This window comes from Vipera berus, assembly GCF_964194415.1.
Source record: "Vipera berus genome assembly, chromosome: 11".
Taxonomy (NCBI): Eukaryota; Metazoa; Chordata; class Lepidosauria; order Squamata; family Viperidae; genus Vipera; species Vipera berus.
Window position 1 is genome coordinate 9,829,800 of NC_138214.1, and position 5,000 is coordinate 9,834,799.

The 5,000-nt window shown below is 50.8% G+C and overlaps 1 protein-coding gene across 1 annotated transcript in view; it reads left to right on the forward strand.

Annotated features, from left to right (window-relative positions):
• The first annotated feature begins 428 nt into the window (after positions 1–428).
• The window catches only part of SPRY3 (sprouty RTK signaling antagonist 3), a 29,229-nt gene continuing 24,657 nt past the window's right edge, over positions 429–5,000 (forward strand). Inside the window, exon 1 of the mRNA XM_081336821.1 lies at positions 429–494. The gene's annotated coding sequence lies outside the window, so the exon portion shown is untranslated. The remainder of the gene's footprint in view (positions 495–5,000) is intronic.

Below are 5,000 nucleotides of genomic sequence, written 5' to 3' on the forward strand. Positions count from 1 at the left end.
GGTTGGAAGGAGCGGACGGCGGGCGCGAGAGCCGGAGATCCCTCCCGGGGACGCCTAATGGGCCGATTCCATTTCAACGCCATGACGCCACTTGGAGAGCATTAATCGCTCCAGGAAAGTAAGAGAAAGGAAGGAGAGAGGGATTGGGGCGGGGGGGGGAGAGAGAGAGAGAGAGAGAGAGAATGGAGAGAAGAGAATGGGGCGGAGTCAGGGGGCGGAGTCCCCACCCCTCTCTTTTCCCCGCCCCCCCGTCCCTCCCTCCATTCACAAGCGCGCCTCCCAGCGCTCTTTACATTCACAAAAAAAAAAAAAACCAGACGGCTCGTCTCCGCCCCGCAGGGAGGTCCCTTCCCAGCCTCGGCCGGAGCCGCTGCGCTTTCGCGGGAGACGGCGCGGCTTTTCCTCGCCGCTGGCGGCCTCCCTTGGCTGCCACCCCGGGGGAGCGCCCGGCCAGACGCCCGGCGAGCGAGCGAGCGAGCGGCAGCGGCCTCGAGGTAAGCGCCCAGCGGCAGAGACCCGCGGGGGAGCTCGCTCCGGCTCTCCGATGGCTTTTTCTCCGAGGGGCAAAGCAGGCAGCCGTCTTGGGCTCCGGGGCGCCGGGCTTCTCCCTCCGGTCTTTTTAGCCAGCCTAGGCTCCATCCTTCGGGGACCGGCCCTGGAGGGGGAACCGGGGAGATTTTTCTCGACGGCTCCTGCCCCTAAATCAGCCGGCCCTTTTCAACGGGCACTTGGGTGCAAGCCGCCGGCAGGGCTTTGCCAAGCCCCGGGCGGCCGTTCACGGGGGAATTTTCCCCCGGGTGGGGAAGCTTTCGACGTGGACAACGAGCCGGAGAAACCCGACCGACCTTGGCGCCCGGGGCGTCTTCTCGGAGCTCTCGGCGCTGCCTGGATGGGTGGATGGATGGGTGGATGGATGGATGGGTGGGTGGGGTCGCTCCTTTGAGGGAGGGGGCGAGCTGCAAAAGGCGCGGGGACTGGAAGGAGCCGCGACTCGCCCCGTCCTCGGCTCGCTCCGACCGGGCTCAGGAGGAGACGCCGATGCCTTCGGAAGCGACTTTTCTCCTTCGTGGCCAGGATCTCAGCCTTGACGGCCTTGACCCGAATAGGGGACGAACCACCTCGATTCTGTGGTGGATCTCGCCGGGTTTGAGCATAGAACGTTAACCACCCCCACCCCCACCGTACAGAAGAAGGAGGAGGGGGTGGACCTTCCAGTTTGCGGGATCTTGTATTTTGCTCACTTCTCCTCCCCTGCAAATATGGTACACGGATTGAAGAGCTAAAAAATAAAATCAAATCGTTTAGAATTAACGATGTTGCAGCCTGGGGGTAGGATTTTGTGGAAGGAGAAATGAGCGGAGCATTTCTGTCCCATCCCACCCTCCCCAGAATCGGGAGCAGGAGAATGTCTGGCCAGAGAAGGCAAGATATATATACTTTGCCAGGCTACTGTTAAGTTGTCAGTTGGACAATTCCAGTTCAGATCTTCCTTCTGCCCACTGGGACGTTTGGCGGTCCCTAATAATCCGACAGGTGTTTTTTTTAAATAAAAAAATAGTATCCCTAACGTTCAAGAAAGTGGCAAGGTTTATGGATCTCTTCTAGCAAAATAAAATAAAATAAAAAATGACTAGGGCATTCTCCGACTCTGACTATTGTGGGTAAAATAGCCAGATGAAATGTTCACAATCTGCCTCGGGATCGTGGATGGATTCTATCTTGACTATCTTGACTTCTTAGAGGTATTTTGGGTGTCTGCTGCAGAGATTGGGTTGGGGGGTGGGGGTGGGGGTCTTCGTAGTCTTTTCTACCAAACTTTAAGGTCTTGGGGGATGGCAGGATTCCAGTGACAGGAGTGGATGTGGCTGCAGCCCAAAAAATCGGGGCGCTCTCTTCATTATTCTAAGTATCCTTGAAGTAGCCAAAATGCAGGCTCAGCTGAGGTTTTGATAGGCTGTCCAAACTGGAGATAAGAAATAATTTGGGAAAGTGGGGGGTGGGGGTGGGGAAGAACCGGTTATCCAGCAGTTTGGAATGAGACCCATGGATTCCCTGGGTCAGTTGGGCAAATAAGAAACCCAGAGAGGGGGCTGCCTGAGCAGCTGGGAGGAGGGGGGGAAACGATCCAAGAGCAGCGATGAAAAAAGGGGAAGATAACTTTTTGAGAAGAGGAGGTTTGCGAATAAATTTGCAGCACGTAATTTGGCCGACAGTGATCAAACTCACTGGAAAAAGGCCAATGGTGTTTGAAACGGTCAGCAGTAAAAGGAAAGGAGACCACCAGAAAAAGGGTCGTGAGACGCCATGGAAGCTGACACAAACCGGAGCAGAAAAATTGAAAGAAGCTGTAAAATATCGGAAAATGTGGAAAGGGCTGATCCATGGAATCAACAAGGATTGGACCCGGTTGAACAAATAGCATCCTCATCATTTTGCAAAAGGTTTTTTAAAAAAAAAAAAAAAAGGGAAGGAACCTGATTGCTTATCATTGACCGTTGGCGGTCCCTCGAGGTATTCTGTTAGAAAAATCCATCGCCTTTGATCTACACAGTCCCAGCCCATCACTAAAGCAAGCCAGTAAATTGGCTAGTGGTGGCGATTTGTCCATGGCCATTCATGCTGCAGCCTTCTCCTTCCGGAAGACTTGGATCCAGGATGCTCTGCCTGCAGCATTCATTGATTAGGAATTGGGAGCCAGAGGAGGGACTGTTTCCAAATTCATTCATTGGGACCACGCCCTCGCGGATGGGACTGAGAAAGCTTTCAAAGGGATGCACCTCGGAAAGAGGAAAGGGTTAGAAAAATTGCTACTTGTTGGGCTTTCGCTGGTTTTTCCAACCTGATCGGGCAGCTAAACAACTTGCAATGGATTGCATGAAAAAAGAAAGGGGAGGCCAACCTAGAAAACGACCGGGATAATTATTCTCCTAAGATGTCCTATCAAATCGGCACAGGAGAATGATGGCTTGCATTGGATGGAGTAGAAACTTTAGGGTGTCAAATGCAGAATTAGGCAATTAGAAATTCATCCCTGTTAGCCAACCCAATTCTTTGGAAGGACGGGTAATGAAGCTGAGGCTCCAATACTTTGGCCACCTAATGACAAGAGAGGACTCCTTGGAGAAGACCCCGATGTTGGGTTAGATGGAAAGCAAAAGAAGGAGGGGACGGCAACGCATGAGATGGTTGGATAGGGTCACTGACGCAATGAACCAATGAACGTGAATTTTGAACAAACTCGTGGAGATGGTGAAGGACAGGGGGACCTGATGTGCTATGGTCCATGGGGTTGCAGAGAATCGGGCACAAATTAGCGACTGGACGACAAAAAGCCAATCCAAAGCATGCAATGTGGGAGTAGTTTACAGGATGGTGTGTCTTTGTGATTGATTGTACGTTCATAGGAGGTCGGTGAAGAACAATCCCAGGGTTTAAGACCTGCCTGGAGCCTGTCCCTTGGTTTCAGCAGGAGCCGCTCAGTGCAACCTCCAAAATGTGAAATGGGCTGCGTCCTGCAGGCTGTGGTGTTGAAATGCACTCAGCACATGCTCGGAAAAACTTTCCCTATTAAGAGATTGAGAAACCAGCTTTCTGGACTCTAAAACACATCCTGTGGCTTTGGGCCAGTCGGGGAGGGATGACACACACACACACCCCTCCCCACTGGCACTTGAGTTTGCCCCACCGGTCTGCTGTTGGGATTGCCAACACCGCTGGTGTGTGGCCAGGCACTGTTGCAAAAAAGCAGGTCAATCTCTGGTTTTTCTCCTTCTCAACAGATTCTTCTCTCCTGCTTGCCATGCTCTGCTGCTGCGGTGGCCAATTCTCTCTTCCTCTCCCCCTCCCCTTCCTCTCTTTCCCTTCACTGCAGTATCTATTTCAGTCTCTCCTGCTGGCTGGATTGGATCCTTCCCCGTCCTGAATGGCAAACAATTTATTGTCATTCAATCTTCGTTTTCTCTCTTCCCTCCTCCCTTGGGTTTGGTGCTGGAGAACTGTGACAGGTCTTAAAGAGGCCTTCCGTCAACCCTCTGTGGGTCAGTGGGCAGATATTGTCGTTGTTATTATTTTACTGAAAGACTCAGTAGGTGGCATGGCAACGTGTGTTGCTCAGGTTGAAATGTTGGTTGATCGAGCCATCCTTCTTGGATTGGCAAGGGGCAACGGCTTCTAGAAGTTGTGTCCTGACTTCTGGGCCGGTGGTTGAAACTCAACAGAGCTGGCGTTTGGGGACAGTTAATTTATTTCTTTTTAATTAAATTTTATGTCACCCATCTCCCCTACAAAGTGAGTTCCCTACAAAGTTTCCCACCACATCTATCTGTCTGTCTGTCTGTCTATCTTATCCATCCATCCATCCATCCATCCATCCATCCATCCATCTATCAATATTCTTTCCTCCTTCTACTTTACCCACAACAAAAAATCTGTTAGGAGGTTGGACTGAGAGAGGTTAGCCTGAAGTCACCCAGTTGGCTTTCCTGGCTAAGTTGGAACTAGAACTCCCGGTCTTCTGGTTCCTAGCTTGATGCCTTAAGCGCTAGACCTACCTGGCTCTCAATTTTCCTTTGGAATGCAAGTGACTTAGCTAGCAACTTAGCTACCAGGTGTTTTAATATCTACCTCTAATTTTTTGTGTGTGTTTGGACAAGGTATAATTGCAGAATTAGGGGGTGCTGCAATGTTCTAGATGCAAAGCTCCAACCCCATTAAACAAAATGCCTCTCTAGCACTTTTTTTAAAAAAATCTTCTTTATGATGTACCTTGTTAGATGATCATTGTACTAAAATTTAATGTGGCTTGTTTGGGTGGCTGTAACCCAGGCTTTGCACATTTTTGAATCTAGCCACTATCATATGTAAGGGTATAGAGGATTGTGTGAATTGCATTAACAGAGACTTATTCAGCACTGCGGGGTTAAGATGCTGAAGAAACCAGGTTTGGCTAGTAGCTGGCTGGTTGAATGGTGGATGTGATTTGACCCTGTCATAGGGCAAAG